Below are 16467 nucleotides of genomic sequence, written 5' to 3'. Positions count from 1 at the left end.
CTGCAACTGCTTTCCCCCCTCCACTCTAAATCCATAAGTAATTTTTGAAAGTCTTAAGAAAATTTATGTTTTACTTCTTTCCATTCTACTTTTTTGAACTGGAAATACCTAAAGAAAACTGGAACCTGGATAAATATAGGCCAAATCCCTGGAGGAAAAAGATAGTGTGAAAGAAATTACTCCCTATTTGTCACTGCCCGGAGGTTGAATTTTTGTGATAAAATGAATTCTCATTATTTTATCATTACCTCCTTCCTGGAGAAGATTGCCATTGCTAGTAAATTTCATTTGTATTTTTTCCCACTTATTATGCTCTAGTAGGATGATCAGTGATATGTTATTTTTATTTTCATTTTACTTTTTCATAAGTGGAAATTGAGGTTTTGGAAAATTAAGTAACTGGCCACACAAAGAAGTCACTGCATCAAGAAGGGCTGAGATAATAGGTTTAAAGAACCTGGATAAGGAGAGGTAGGTGCTGAATCAGTGGAATGTGAGACATTATTGGCACTGAGCAAAGAGACAAGCCCAAAAGAAAGAAGGCTGACTCACCAGGAAGTGGAATTAGCACAAAAGGTCAACTTTCTCTCACAGATAAAGGAAAACTCACAAGTCATATCCCAGACATGATAAAAACAAAGCCTAAACACTTTGGCAAAAACATGACATGTCCAGAGTGCAACTTTTCTTGAAGAGTTTGAGTAAGATTTTGGGTAAGCTTTAGTTATGGGACAAACATCTTTAAAACTGGGTACTCACTGGGTCCCCAGGCAAGTTAACAATTAATTCTAGATCCCTTGTCACATCTGGATATCACTAAAAGTAAAGAGAGAAATATTTTAGGAGTTTTCATTTCAAAACAAGCAAGCAAGAAACAAAGGGAGAATGAGAGAGAACTATGTGAAAATAATAATGCAAAATTATTTTTAGCTGCAAAGTGTCATTGCTACCATTTAAACTAAGGAATAGCTCTTCTAGTATTGCTGCCACAGCTCAACTCATTACAACTCAGGGTTGGGATGTTAGAGAAATAGAAGAGCTAAATGTGAAACTCTTCAGGAGGATGTGGGGAAACCATTAAAATTCATTGGTTTATGCAGTCCATTAAAACATTTTCCAGCCCACTTACTGAGGCTATGGAAAAACTGCGAACTCCTATTTCTCACTCTAGGATGTGGAAAGTTTAAATTACAAGAAGATGAAAAAGAAGGAAATGACAAAAGGAAAACCATGATTTAGTTATGGCTAATCTAAATTTATTGGCATTTTTCAATTTAAGAATATACAGAGAAGATCAAACAAAAGGATTGGGAGGATACAAAACAGCAATTAATTTATATAACAGAAGAAGAGGAAAAGAGAGATTTTTCTTAAATAACACTTAAAACAATGAAGAGAAACACTAGTGTAGACTGCGCTTCATTTATTTACTCACTGTAACAGTGTTTGTTGAGTAGGCTCTCTGCATAATGCATGTGCCTGTAAAAGAACACAAAGTGTCACTTGACCATTCTCAACATGCCAATATCAACTCAATTGGAAACTCTATCTTAGCATTAGAATTTCTACAAGTTATTGTTTCCCCTGCTCTAGGCACTGTGAAAGACTATATATATTATATGTAATATTATCATTGAATTTCTCTAACTGCTCTGTGAAGCAGGTATACTAACAGGTAGGGAAACTGAGGTTGACACAGAGCAGTTCATCTAAGTTCACATGTCTAGTATATAGAGGAGCCAATTTTTAAGCCTAAGTATAAGTCTCCTTCATGCAGAGCTCATGCTGTTTCTACCGTGTCATATTTTCTGTCACCTCCATCTTATCCAAGAAGGTTTTTGTAGTTTGATAAGAGAGTGAAAATTTTCTTAAGACATAGAAACCAAAGGCAGTACTCTTAGGAGAGGAGGGCTAAATAAGAGAATTTAAGGTGTCAGCATGCAAAACAGAGAGATCTAATGTGAGCACCAAGCCCAGTGCTCAGTGTTTTCATAGATATTCAGTGTATGATGATGATATTGCTGGAACACAAGGAGGAGAGAGAAGGCAAGCTTAGGGTGAATGGATAAACAATTGGCTATGTAGAAAGATGTTTCTTTTCCTTGGAAGTCTATAGGGGTCTGTGTCGACTCATAATTTCAAAGGAATGAAGGGAAGGATATATAACTGAGGTCACGCCAGAGATAGGGTTCCCACAGGTATGGAAAGGAAACATCTCATCAACATCTCAGGGTTGGAGGCATGATGTTCCAAACTCCTCAAACAGGGTTCATCCTTACCCTTTAGTCATGATGTGAAAAGGGCAAGGCTCTTTAAAGATTTGAGATTTTAAGGTTTAAGGTATGTATATTCTTTATAATTGCTTGTTTTAACATTTATAATATTAAACTTGTAAAGCTGCCTGTGTGTAAAGGTGTTTGATGGGGAGAAAGTGAATGTCTGGCTTCTTATCTTCTCTCAAGCATACAGGGATCATAGGAAGCTATTCAACATTATGAATTTTTAGCATCAATCTTGCAATAAGTTTTTCTTTTTCTTTTTTTTCATGACACACCAAAAGGATTTCAGGGCATTCACGATGCCCTTGTACATATTTTGAGAGAAAAAGATAGACATTTGAATTTAGGGAACACCTTAAATATTTAGAGATAATAGTTTTGATTACACAGATTCTTGAGTGACCAGCTTCTACTTAAATATCATAGATATAGAAAGAGGCCATGAAGCATAAAACTGTAGGTAATATTAAATAGAAAAAGTTTTTTTGTAAAAATACCACTTTTTCTTAAGGTATCTTAACATGTCTTAACCATGCCTAAGCCTGTCTTATCAAAGCTACAACTAGAAAATCAGCTAAGTTTTTTCAGTCTACATTTCAAATGTTTCAATGCAAATATTTCTAGTGTGTACTTTCTTGTCTCTTTCCCATATATTGGTAGAAAATATTTTTCTTTTTTTTTAGAAACTATTTTTCAAAGTATATGTGTATTTCATGATTCCTTATTAAAATACAAAGTCAAGCATTATTTTCACCTTTCCACAAGTAAAAAATGAATAACTGTAAACCTAAATTTTCTAACTATAGAACAGTATTAAAAAAGAGGAAACCAAGTCTCTATCCAAAAACAATAATTCTGTATATATCTAACACAGCTGTTTGTGTGTTTTGGGGAATGGAGAAGGGTGATAAGCTTCAACTGAACTTTTTTATTAGGCTGCCAATATCATAACATGTACTATTCTTGTCATTCCCTGGGACTATTGCATGGTCTAGAAAATTCACAGCAATGTTCTACAATCTGTCTGCATTTCCCCAGAAAAGAAATGATTATTTCCCCCCTACAAAGTAATAACCCCTTTCAAGAAAATAAGCAACTAATTCTTTATGTTATAGATAAGACATACAATGACTTTAGATTGTCCAAATTTACTCTGTATGGTTTTTGCATACTCACAATTCATAGATGACTCCTTGTTGACCTAGCAGCAACCTCTCACTTCCAACTTTGGGCTTGGTTCCCAGATTCCTGGTCTCATTTTTCTTCTAGGTAAGATGCACCATGATATTATTTTCCTACTTAAATCTGAAGATGCCAGGAGGGTAGATAGAGGCTAATTATAACTTGTTCTGAAATAAGTTCCCATGTACCCCTCTTCTTTTTTTCAGTTTTATTTATTTAAGTAATCTCTATACCCAACGTGGAGCTTGAACTCATAACCCTGAGATCAAGATTTGCATGCTCTTCCAACTGAGACAGCCAGGTACCCCTCATGTATCCCTCTTTTAAAAGAATCCTTTAACTCAGGCATTTAGCTGCACAGCCTTACTTTCAACAGTTACTTAAGCAGGTATTGGTTTTCCTGGTCCTTGCTCAACCTGATTTCTTATGTCCATAGCTCTGTTCTTGGATTTATGTTTCATTTGCTGAACTATGTTCACAAGTATGTGTGTGTGTGTGTGTGTGTGTGTGTGTGTGTGTGTGTGTGTGTATTTACATCTGTAAACTTGAGATTGGCTAGTTTTTGTATAATACCTGTTAATGCCTCAGAACAGGTGTTTCATGAAGTATACTTTGAAAAAAAAACATATAAGTTTACTAAATATATTTCGACTGAAAGTATTGAGATTTCTTAACCCAGATTTGATTTCATTATTAAAAGTAAACTTTTTGTGACTGGAGAACCCTCATAAATATTGATTCAAATGGGCCCTAAACAACGGAGATTAGGACTATACATTCACCTTACTAGAGAACATTTCAGTCATACATTGCCCCCTGTCTTACCACATTGCTGAGTTACAGACAAGTAATAGAAATAGGAAATTAAACATATTTCACCTAAGGTTTTAAAGACAAATAAAACAAAAACTTCTCAAACTGTCAGGATAAGCTGTATGTTTCTTAGTTTCTTAGTATTTCCTATACTCCACTCCCCCTGCCCTCCATAATAGGTAAATTAAATCACAGATATGTATATAGGACAAGAATATAACACATCCTCTTTTTGTGAACCAATATGACCGCTTTTATGGTTCTGTATTATAAAATTACTGTTGTTACCAATTAATAAAAAATGAGAAAATAATGTTTGGGTAAGAGCAAATGCTAAAGAGTGAGACTAGAACTCTAGGCCAGAACAGCAACACTATTCTGTAGTATGACTTCCTAAATAACTACTTTTCATTTACAACCAGAAATTTCTACTCCCCCCCCACCTCTACTCAGTTATTTGTATTAAAAATTCATTGCTAGATATTTCAATCTATAGTATGAGGATGTTTGAAGAAACCATAAAAACAATGAAATCTATTCTGGAAACAAAGAGTCAAATTTAAATTTCTTGTTGGATATTGATTACATTAGATTTTGCTAGATATGGAAAATGAATACAAGAGCCTTCCCTTCATACCCCAGAGTAGCCTTGCTACACTTGCTGGAATTGAGAACTTAAAACTTTGGTTTGGTTTCAGTCTCCACAATGAACACATATGGATACACAAATGGCTTCTAAGCCTTTTGATGTTCACTAAGCGGAAGGAGTGGGGAGCTGTTTCCTGGAAGAGTATGGGGCACCAGGGAGCATTAAGGAAAGAAACAATGGCAGAGGAAATGTCAGTCTTTTGCACTCATAATGTTTCTATGAACAATACATTTCATAAGTTTTGGGGCCTTGAATGGACATGTTACAGGTTCCAGTCCTGTTCCCACCACTGTCTTGGGGACTATACATAATAACTCTACACTTTAATATTACACTTGAAAAAACAACCAACATTGTACCCACTTCCCCTAGTCACCTAATGGGGATACTGGATTGTTTTGATTACAGACAACATAAAACGCCTTTTGGAACACTTGCAGTCAGAATATCTATTAAAAGGTATGATTGTCTCAGGCCTTATTCTTTCCACCCTCCATTTCCCCCCCCAATAATTATCTCCTTCTTGATGATAGAAAATACTGGAGAAAGATAAAGAACGTAACAACCCTCCAGATCTTCATCTACCAGAATAACCTGTGTTTAATTTTCAACACGTACCCTTACAGTCATATAAATATGTAAACATATTTTGTTGAAATAAGAATTAAAATTGTGTAAATTATAACAAATGGAATAGAGATGTTAACTTAGCACAGTTACACAAGCAGAAATCTATTGTGGATTTTGTTTCTCACAAGCTTTGTTTTTGTTAAACAACTACATAAATGTTCAATTTTTCTATCTTTAGGCACAGTAATACTTTACAATAAATGGATTTTATATGATTCAAACATTTCACATGTATTATCAAGCTTATACCATCCCAACCCTTGGATTATTCCAAAGTTACAGAAAGAGAAATCTGGGGAATTCCTTACTCAGAAATTTATACATAAACTGTTCAACTGACGAGTTTCCAGTCAGAGTCCATTCTGCTCTTAAGCTTATTACCTTAGGACTTTCAATGCTGAGTATGATTGAACAGCAACTAATAAACTAACAATTATATACCACCTAGAATGTCCAAAGAAGTGTGTTAAAAACAAAAAGTATCAGACATCATCCCTAAAACCAAAAGGAATGACTCCTCATCTTGGTATAATTTTAGAGAAGTCCCTAAGGAGAATTATTCCATACTCAACCTCCATTGTGACACTCAGTTAATTAAACCATTCCAGAATGAGAGTTATTTAAATTTCAGGTGTCCCCAGTTCTTCCCATTCTCCTCCTGTCTGTATTTAGAGCTATATATAATTTCCAATCCCCTTCTTTTTTACTAATAATTACCAAAGTTGGGCAGCCTGGGTGGTTCAGTGGTTTGGCACCACCTTTGGCCCAGGGCGTGATCCTGGAGACCTGGGATCAAGTCCCACATTGGGCTCCCTGCATGGAGCCTGCTTCTCCCTCTGCCTGTTTCTCTGCCTCTGTCTCTCTCTCTCTCTCTCCCTCTCTGTGTCTCTCATGAATAAATAAATAAAATCTTGAAAAAATAATTACCAAAGTTTTTATTAATTGAGCATTAAGCTCTTGGTAAATGTATTACCATGTGCTTAGCATTCTAAGAATATTATTCTAAATGTTTATCCTTTACATTTAGCTCTTGAGATTTGTATTTCTGGTTAGTAGCTCTTTGTCCTCAAAACCCCATCCTCTTTTTCCTCAGCATATGACCTTCCTATTTGAGATTACATTTCTCAGTATTCCATGCTTTTACCCTTGGGTCCCATTGCTGAAAACTTAGTCACATGACCAATGGGCTATGAGGGTAGCAGTCAAACCTCTGCATGCCAGACTTTCTTAAAGAAAATTGCTCATCCTGGACTTCCTCTTTCTCTCCTTCTATGCAGGCTGCCTGGATATACTGAGACCCAGCTTTGTCCTTATGATTGTGGAATATATCCTACGGAATGATCCAGCAACAAGATGGAAGATATCCATGCTCCTTAATGGCTGTGAGGAGGAAAACTGCCCACTCAGTTTCCAATGCTCATCTTAAAACATTTACATGAAAAGCAGAGAAACAAACCTCCAATTTAACTTATTATTTATTTATTTATTTATTTATTTATTTATTTATTTATTTAATGAGAGACACAGGGAAAGAGAGGCAGAGACACAGGCAGAGGGAAAAGCAGGCTCCCTGCAAGAAGCCTGATATGGGACTTGATCCCAGATCCCAGGATCATGCCCTGAGTGAAGGCAGACGCTCAACCACTGAGCCATCCAGGCATCACCTTAGTTTAACCTTTTTAAAAGGTTTAGTAATTTTAAAAGCTTTATATTTGGAGATCTCTTCTTTCCGATGCCTAGCCCTTATCTCAGCTAATAAATAATTATTGGCTTCATTACATAGATCAAGAAAAGTGAAGTTCCCAGGGGCAAGTCACTCATGTCAGGATTTTTCCAGCTTCTGCTTCTTGTTCAGCAGAGCATATTCCCACTGACAACAAGGAGTCCCATTAAAATAGGGGCAGAACAGAACCAACTGGGCCCAGTCCCTACAGGATCCACTCAAAACTCTCTAATCTCTCCACCTCTGAATCGCAATTGAGCACCCTTCTGTTTCACAGCTCTATTGAAGAGGTCTGCTTTCTCAAACAGCCTGTCCTCATGAGAAGTTCCAAAAAGGGCTTGCAGGGTTGCAGGTTATGTGGCATCACCCCAGCTCATCTCAACACCCCTGACAAACACTAGCGAAAGAAAGGATTCTTTCTGCATGAGTTCTCATCAGTCTCTGCCTTTTAAGGAGTGTATTTTTTTGTATTTTTTTCTTACAAAAGAAATCCATCATCTTATTCTACAAATGAATATAATTATTACCAAATTTGTGTTCTGCTGACCAAATAACACAGCCATGAAAAGATAAGCTTTAGGAAATAAATGAGTAGGTCTTTTCTCTAAGTCAATTAGACAAAGACTTTGAGAGTAAATCAAGACAAATGGGAAGCCAGCTGGAGGAAATCAAATAGGCAAAGCAGGTGGGTCAGCCTGTGGTTGGGAAGGATGAAACAATATGAGGCATTGCACATTTACACAAAAGTGAGATCTGTAACCTCTGTCTGGCTTTGAACTGAGCTAAATGCATGACTTATTTAAGAAGATCTGGTAGCCAGGAACTGGTTGAACTAAGAGTGTCAAGACCAATTCTGAAGACATTTTCATATACTCCTCCTGTTTTTATGGGCTCCGAGGATTGCCAAACAGCCAGTGGCAGATGGTCCTTCATCTAGGTGTGATTTTAAATTACGTCAGGGATGGCATGATTGACTATTTCCCAAGAAAAACCAGAAGAAATTCTTGTAAAAAACAAATGCCTGTGTTGTGTTGGGTAGTTCTAAGACAGGCAAAAGACCTTTTTGACAGGCTGTTCCTTATTAGGACAAAAACAATACTGGGCCAAACAGCTCTGAACGGCTACAATATATATCTGTGGACACTCAACAGGTATAAAAGCTCAAAAATCGAACCACCACCTGGAATACATACGTTAGGCAACATAATCTTGTATCCGGCAATACTATAGGCTTTTCCAGAAAAGGCTGCCTTGCTATTGTGGAGAGAAATTTAGATATCACAATTGAACCCATTTTGGCAGGGTTCATTAAGCCAAAAATAATTGCCTCCTTCATCTTGGGCCTCTAAAAATGCTTCTGAAGCTGTAGTCCAAGCATGCAAACACACACACACACACTAAATAGTGCCAGGAGTCTGATTTCCAGTAATGTTTGGCTAATATCCCCAGAGTCAGCCTCTCCTGATTTGTCACACAAAAAGATAAAAACCAACAAAAGCTACCAAAAACTTGAATGTTTTGAATCTGGGAGCTCTTCAATTTCAAGATGGATAGAATGGGACTGAGTAATGTAATTGGAAGCCACTGATGCCAGGTCTTTGCAACAAAGCATGCTGCCCGGCCTGAAGAAAGTAAAGAAGTTTACATACCATTTGTCTTTTGGCTCAAAAACACTAGAACTACACCAGTGAAAAAAGTGAGCAGCTGTTTCCTGCGTGGGTGTACTGCTTGACATAAATGTTCAAAGAGCCTTCCACGCCTCAGGTATACTCACTACCATGAACACAATTCTTCCTATACAGATCAGAGACTGATGCTCCTAGAAAACAAGTTGAGAGAAGGGAGGTTTGCCAAATTTAGCCAATACTAACAGGATGGCCAGTTAAATTTGAATTTTGCATAAACTACAAACAGCATTTTAATATAACTGTGTTCCTAAGAGCAAGCAGGGACTACACATAATTTTATTTTTTTAGTGTAAGTACATCCTAAACACTGGTGGGACATATTTATGCTTAAAAATTATTTGTTGTTTACCTGAAATTCAAACTTAACTGGCTTCTTGTACTTAATCTGTCAACTGAAGAAAGGGAGGGAAGAGAAAATAGCATTATCTCATTGCATTATGGAAATAATGATCCCATAAATACAAGTGGTGTAAGTTGGGGTAAAGACACAAGAAGCCCTTGTAACAATTCTAACTGGATGTTATAAATTTACATTTATTAAACCTGTCTGGAATATCATCACCCAGGAAGGATAATATCCCAGATCAGCCCAATACAGACAGAATCACTACATTAAAGACTACCTCTTAGAAACTAAGATTGGGCTAGAAGGAACATTTCTTGACCTGCCTTCTAGCTGATTTATAGCTAGTTTCCAGCAGACACTTAATGTCATGCAAGAAAATCCATATGCCTATCAGGTAACATTAAGTCTGACCACAGCTTATTTCATTAAGAGTAAAGAAAGGAAAACAAAACAGGGGAAAATGTATTTTGGAACATGGGAAAGTGACTACTATCCCAAGAACTTAAGAAATAATTTTTTATACTGCTTGACATAATCAATAGTAGCAAAAGAATATGAAGTCCATGAAACGAGAGCCAGAAGTTAAGAGGCTGCACTAAGAAGCTAGGTATGTCAGATAAAGAAACTTGGGGATTTTAGAATTAAATACAATAGGAGTAGCTGAATTTTTATTGGAGTCACTGAAGGAATTAAATATGTATAATGTTGAATCAGAATTTAAATATGCGATGTTGTCTCAGAACTTATTAGTAAAATCAAAGAATGAGAAATAAAAAAATGAAGAGATGACATTTGAAAGGATCAAGTTCCAAGAATAAACAAGCACTCTAAATTAATTAAAGAGATAAAAAATGATTGTATCAGATTTGCCTTCTGCAGCTCTAAATGCCAGAAGAGAGAGCAGAGAAATATCTATAAAATTTTAGGAAATATTGGTCCACCGAAGTCTACATTTACCTAAATTATCCTTATTGTGTGAAATAAAAAGGACATTTTCACATATGAATGATGCAGAAAACATCACATGTGTACACATCACATTTATTTCTTGAAAATAAATTTCGTGGAGAAATTCAACATGTATATAAGAAAGTAATCAAATTAAGAATTCAAATGTAAACATGTCCTGGAGAAAGTGTCTTGATGCTTTCCATAATCATCCGAAGAATACTGTGATGGTGAAGCAGTGTGGTTCTCAAAAGCATGAGCATTATGGGGGGACATCTGAAACCACCAGTGATTAAGTCTCATTTCAGATTAACTAAATCAGGAAATCAGAGTAGGAGTTGTAGATGTGGACACTGCAAGTTTTAAAAGCTCCATATTTGATTTTCATGTATAGCCAGGGTTGAGACCCATCCTTTTATTTTTTTTAAATATTTTATGATTTATTTGAGAACATGCATGTACATGAGTGAGAGACAGAAAGAGAGAGAGAGAGAGAGAGACAAGTGGGGGGCAGAGGTGAGGGGGGGCGGTCAGTGAAGAAGGGTAGAGGGAGATAAAGAAGCAGGCTCCCAGCTGAGCAGCTAGCCTGAGGTGGGGCTCAATCCCATGACCCCAGATCACGACCCGACCCGGAGTCAGACGCTTAACCAACTGAGCCACCCAGGTGCCCAGAGACCCACAGACTGAAGCTCAATCAATGTGGACTAAGTTTATTCACTTTACAGACTGCTATGATCATAGTTGTACCAGCAATAAAAACAACACCCATCCCATATATTTGTCATTAGCATAAAATTACAAAATGTACAAGCCATTCACCAAAGGAGGCTTATACAATTTCTAGCAACAGCACAGTGTTACCATTCTTTTCTGAGAGTGGCAGTGTGTACATGGTATTTGCTTGTCATGTGATCATAAACAAGTGTCTTGTTGTTAAGTTGGTCTTTCTCCCATAACAGATCATGAAATTTTTTTTTAATTTTTATTTATTTATTTATGATAGTCACACAGAGAGAGAGAGAGGCAGAGACACAGGCAGAGGGAGAAGCAGGCTCCATGCACCGGGAGCCCGACATGGGATTCGATCCCGGGTCTCCAGGATCGTGCCCTGGGCCAAAGGCAGGCGCCAAACCGCTGCGCCACCCAGGGATCCCCAGATCATGAAATTTGATATAATTCCAACCACATTTCAGTTCTATAGAGAGCCAGCCTCCAAAGGATCTCTGAAATGTGGCCACTCCCATACCTTTTAAAGCAAATCAGTCCTACTGCTCTCTTCACTGAGTCCTTGCCCAGACTCACTTGACCCTAACACAATGCAGCCCTGCTCCCTCCTGCTTCTGCATCTTTGCTCCTTTCCTGGTTCACACACCTGCCATCCCCTCAAAGCCTAACTTATCTTTCATCCTCCCTGCACTTTCCTGATGGACCCAGCTCTCAGAGACCTTCCCTAACACTCATATCAACTTTGCCCTATTCCCCAATACCTACCTTATAAAATGGAGTTCCCTATATTATTTATTACATTGCATGGATTTGCCCTAGGTAAACTTTAATTTCCTGTGGGTGGTGTAGGAAGAGAGAGTGATGTGGAAAGAATACTTAAAGGTGCACAAAAATGTTCAAGATAAGGTATTGAAATGACAAAGAAATGGGATTCTAAAATGAACATACAATATTGATTCAATTATAGAAAACTATTTAAGGCAAAGACTGGAAAAATAAACTATTGGCTGGCAGTGGTTATCTCTTAGTGGTCAGATTATGAGGCACTTTTATGTTTTCTTCATTCTTTTCTCTATTTCCCATGAGCAATATTTCTTAGTTATATAAGTCACAACACATTTGCTAAAGAAAAAGAACTGTGACACAAAGTAGCATATGCAACAGAATGAAACTTTTCAGAAAACGTGTACTATAAAAATACAAGAGAAAAGTGTAACAAAAATGTTAATATATATACAAAAGAGGATATATGAATGGTAAGTGGATACATGAAAAATTTGCTGTGTCATTATTTACCAAGGAAATGCAAATTAAAGCCACGATGAAGTATGAGAACATGGCTCAATTAAAATGTCTGACAACACCTAATAATGGCCAAATGTGTCTCTATATTTAATGATGGCAGCAACGCTGATAATAGAAGAAAATTGGGAATTATCTATCTAGCCCTATAGTTATTTTTGGAAAATTATTATATCACTTCAAAACAGGGCATTTTACTGCTAGTGGCAGTTATGTCTTAAGAGAATTTTATTTTTATTAATTTTTTTATTTTTTTAACTTATTTTGCTTAAATTCAGTTAGTTAGCATATTGTGTATCATTAGTTGCAGATGTAGAGTTCAGTAATTCATCAGTTGCGTGTAACACCCAGTGCTCATTGCATCATGCACCCTCCTTAATGCCCTGTTTTGAGGGAATTTTAAATGATAGGTTAAAAGCTTACAATATAATATTGAGAAAATATGTCAAATGGCAACAACGGTTAATCTGTGGTGGTGGTAGCAGACAGCTAATCTTTTTTTTTCATGTTTTTCCAAATGTTAGCATATATTACTTCTATTAGAAAAAAAGCATATTTTAATATAATAACTTGTTTCTAGAATACAAGTACAATTACTTCAGCTAAAGAATTCATTATGAATCAGTGACACTTTCTATTGATTTGCGAATAACTTGGAATTCTGAGGCAATAGCTTTTCTTGATATATATTTTGTATTTTTGGTTTAATTATTGATCCGTTTAATATTTTATATTGCAGGGGTACTCAAAATGTGATGTGTATCCCTGGCAGTTCCTGGATTCAAAAGTATTTTCATAATAATACAAAGATATTATTTGTTTTTTTCCATTACATTGACATTTGCACTGATGATACAAAAACAATAGTGGAAAAAACTCCTGGTGCTTTAGTGGGAATCAAGGAAGTGACCCCAAACTGTACCAGTTGTTTCTGTTTTCTTTGCTACCATATACTCACTATAAAAAAGAAAAAGAAGACAAAAATATTTACCTTAGAATGTCCTTGAGGAAGCAGTAAAAATTACTTTGCTAAATATCAGTCCTTGAGTGCATGTGTTTTTAATATTGTCTGCAACACAAAAGGAAATAAACCTAAAGCATACCAAGTATGATGACTGCCTTAAGGACAAGCACTTGTGCTATTGATTGAATTCTAAGCTGAATTGTCACTCTTGTCATGGGACACCATTTTTACTTGAAAGGGCGACTGACAAAGGGCTATGATTATACAGAGCTGTATATTCGACAGACATTCCCTTGAAAATGATCAAAGTGAACCTGTTACTTCAAGGAAAACAAATGGCAGTATTTTAGTCAGTGATAAAATCTGAGCTTTCCAGCGGAAGAGTTTTGGGAAACTGGTATCCATCACTATAAGCTTAACAGCTTCCCAATACTTAAAGACTTTCCTGATATAATCAATTTAATATCACTGAATGAGATTTTTCTATGTTATATGATGAAATGGGTCAACATGTAGAAAAGCAACATAACTCACTGAACCAACATTTTCCAAATGACCAGTACATCATACTACAAAGTTATGCATGGGCAAAAGATCCGTTCAAAGTGCAACAGAGACCAATGGTCTTTGATCTAATGAAGTAGAAAGAGTTTACTGACAGTTTCAGATTCCATACGGCAATTAACTTTTAAAAAGCTATTATTGAAATACTCCCCTTTTCAGCCACATTTGAATATAAGGTGGATTTTCTTTAGATGGTTCAACAAAAATAACATATCACAACAGATTAAGTGCTAAAGCAGGTACGATAACTCAATTAAGTTATTCACATAAATCCCTGATTGGGTTTACAAAGCTGTGAGTTTATAAGCCCCTCAGGTGTCGTTCAGATGAGTGAGAATTACTAACAATTTTCTGGTACCTATATTCAACAAGAGAAACTGCCTTTTCTAACAAAATTATCTTAATGAGGCATTTTCTCTGTTGTCTTACCTATCAGAGAGAAATAAATCATTTGTAAAAATTTATTTTTTGGAAATCATCCTTTCATTGTTGACCTCCACACCCAAGAGACATTATTTCAGTGTATCAGTCAGGATTGTGTTTAGCAGTATAAAACCAAAATTACAATGAAAGACGTTAATGTTTCTTACGTAAAAAGAAGTTCAAATAGGTCTTCCAAGGCTGGGACAGTGGTTCCACAATGTGGTCAATATTCTGGGCTTGCTACAGCTTTCTGCTTTGCCAACCTTAGTATAAGATTTTAATCTCCATGTTTGCAGGATGGCCACTCTACCATCCTTGCTCCAGGCAGGGAGGGGAAGGCAAGGACACAGAAAGCGCTAGCCTCAATGAGTTTTGCATCTCATTGGCCAGAGCCAGGTTGCATGACCCCTCAAAGCCAAAAGAAAGGCTGGGAAATTGAGTTTTAAGTCTTACTGTCCTGTGGTAGTGACAGGCAGGGGAGAAATGGATTTGAAAAACACATTGGATCAGCCAGTCCAAGTGTCTGGCTTTTGAGTAATAATGGCTCTTTCTCAGGGGAAGAAAAATTAGAAACTGACAACCCTCAGGAAAAATCGAGGTAGGCATATACTTCCTCCTGGGCGAAGTAAATAACAGTGGCCATTGACAGGGTGGCCAAAGGTTATGATATTAACTACAAAGCATACTATGTTGAAAAGTAGACAGGGAATGCAGAACTTGTATTCTTAAAAACAAGAGGGTGGGGGGAGAAAAGGAGCCAGCCTGTAATTTTCCTTGCAGGAAAAAAAAAATCATGTTAAGATCAATAACCCAGTTACTAATAGCAAATTTAGTATCTGCCAACCTTCTTCATTATGTGGTCCACTACTGTAAGGAAAATAAAAGAAAGGAACACCGAATGATGTTTGTGAGCCTGTCCTACATAGGAACAGTCATCTGAAGATGATACCACAGATTCATAATCAGGAAGGCTTCATTCCTCCCACACTCCTATTTACTGAGCACAACTCTGTGGCTGGCTCCTTACAGTTGAATAAAGTAAAAGTAAGCTATCATCTCAGAGAACTCAACATTCCAGTGAAATTTTCTCTGAAGTTTTGCCCATAACTTCACCTACAGGAGTTTGATGAGCCAATTGATATGAAACCCTATAGAAAATAGTTCTGACATCAAGATTTCTGCCTGTATTTTATATACTTTTCTAGCTATAAAATACACTCTGCCCTACAGTTAAGGCACTGAGTACATAATAAATGACTTAGTGATTCTTATTGGATAAGAGCTTGGAAATCATTTTCTTTAAGCCAGATTATTACAAATTATGTCAAGTAGGAGGTAGAGAGGAAAGCAATATAACTTTGCTTAGAACAGATTAATTATTATTCCTGCACCAGGAAGGAGATCGAGGAGCAAACATTAGACTGGAAGTTTTCTTTTGCTGAATTGACTAAAGTGTATTTTTTTAATGTTAGCTGATTCCTAATTTATCTAGTCATTTCTTTATTGTTGTTTCCGATGTTTGTGTGCTCTACCATAGTATATCCTCTGGTATTCCTATTCATTTTATTTTTTGTTGAAGTACAATTGACACGCAATGCTTGCCTTAGTTTCATGTGTTCACTCTAGTTGTTTGACAAGGGTATACATTATACTATGTTTGCCACAAGTGTGGGTACCATCTGAGAAGTGACAAAATTTTATCTTCTTTCTAGGGGAAAGAAGAAATTGGATACTTTCTTCAGTTTTCCAAAATTTCAGTGGTAGAAAGTAATTATATATATATTATATTATAATCTTATATATATATATATATACATATATATATATATAATGCTTTATCATCTGACATATTTTTCTAAGTCTGGCTTTTAAATTTTTTAAGCCAAAATTTATTTGAAGTGGTTGTTAAGTGTCTTGATGAGTTTTTCTGGCTTGGAGTCTACTGTTAGTCCCAAATAAAACCAAATACCTACTCAGATCTTTTTAATAGTTTACCAAGATTAAATACTCTCAAACTGTAACATTTTTGTGGTTTTGACATTCTAAATTCTGCTTTCAACCCTAGAAGGTCTTTAATCTGGGGAAGAAGGGAGAAAGAAGTTTCTGGCTGTATGTGACCATTAGGGGAAGTCAGAATAGATATATTTTAGCCATGTTCTTTTTAAATATCCAGTTTTCCCAACCCAAGTAGTCAATTCTGGTCCCGTATAATTTTGGGCCAAATGGGTTA

General features: G+C 36.3%; 1 long non-coding RNA gene across 7 annotated transcripts in view; it reads right to left on the bottom strand.

Moving 5' to 3' along the window:
• LOC121474833 overlaps positions 1–16467 on the bottom strand; it is a 130642-nt gene that overhangs the window by 101410 nt on the left and 12765 nt on the right. For 5 of the 7 annotated variants that reach the window (XR_005983546.1, XR_005983550.1, XR_005983543.1 and 2 more), the window contains exons 2-4: positions 13278–13355; positions 3456–3584; positions 1436–1479 (exon numbers count right to left, since the gene is read on the bottom strand). This is a non-coding gene — a long non-coding RNA (uncharacterized LOC121474833). Of the gene's footprint in view, positions 1–759; positions 817–1435; positions 1480–3455; positions 3585–13277; positions 13356–16467 lie in introns of all 7 variants that reach the window. The other 2 variants (XR_005983544.1, XR_005983545.1) reach the window with 2 other exon arrangements.

The sequence above is a fragment of the Vulpes lagopus genome, chromosome 13 (assembly GCF_018345385.1).
Source record: "Vulpes lagopus strain Blue_001 chromosome 13, ASM1834538v1, whole genome shotgun sequence".
Lineage (NCBI taxonomy): Eukaryota > Metazoa > Chordata > Mammalia > Carnivora > Canidae > Vulpes > Vulpes lagopus.
The sequence above is the reverse complement of the archived record's forward strand: the minus strand, read 5'-3'. Positions and strand labels throughout refer to the sequence as shown.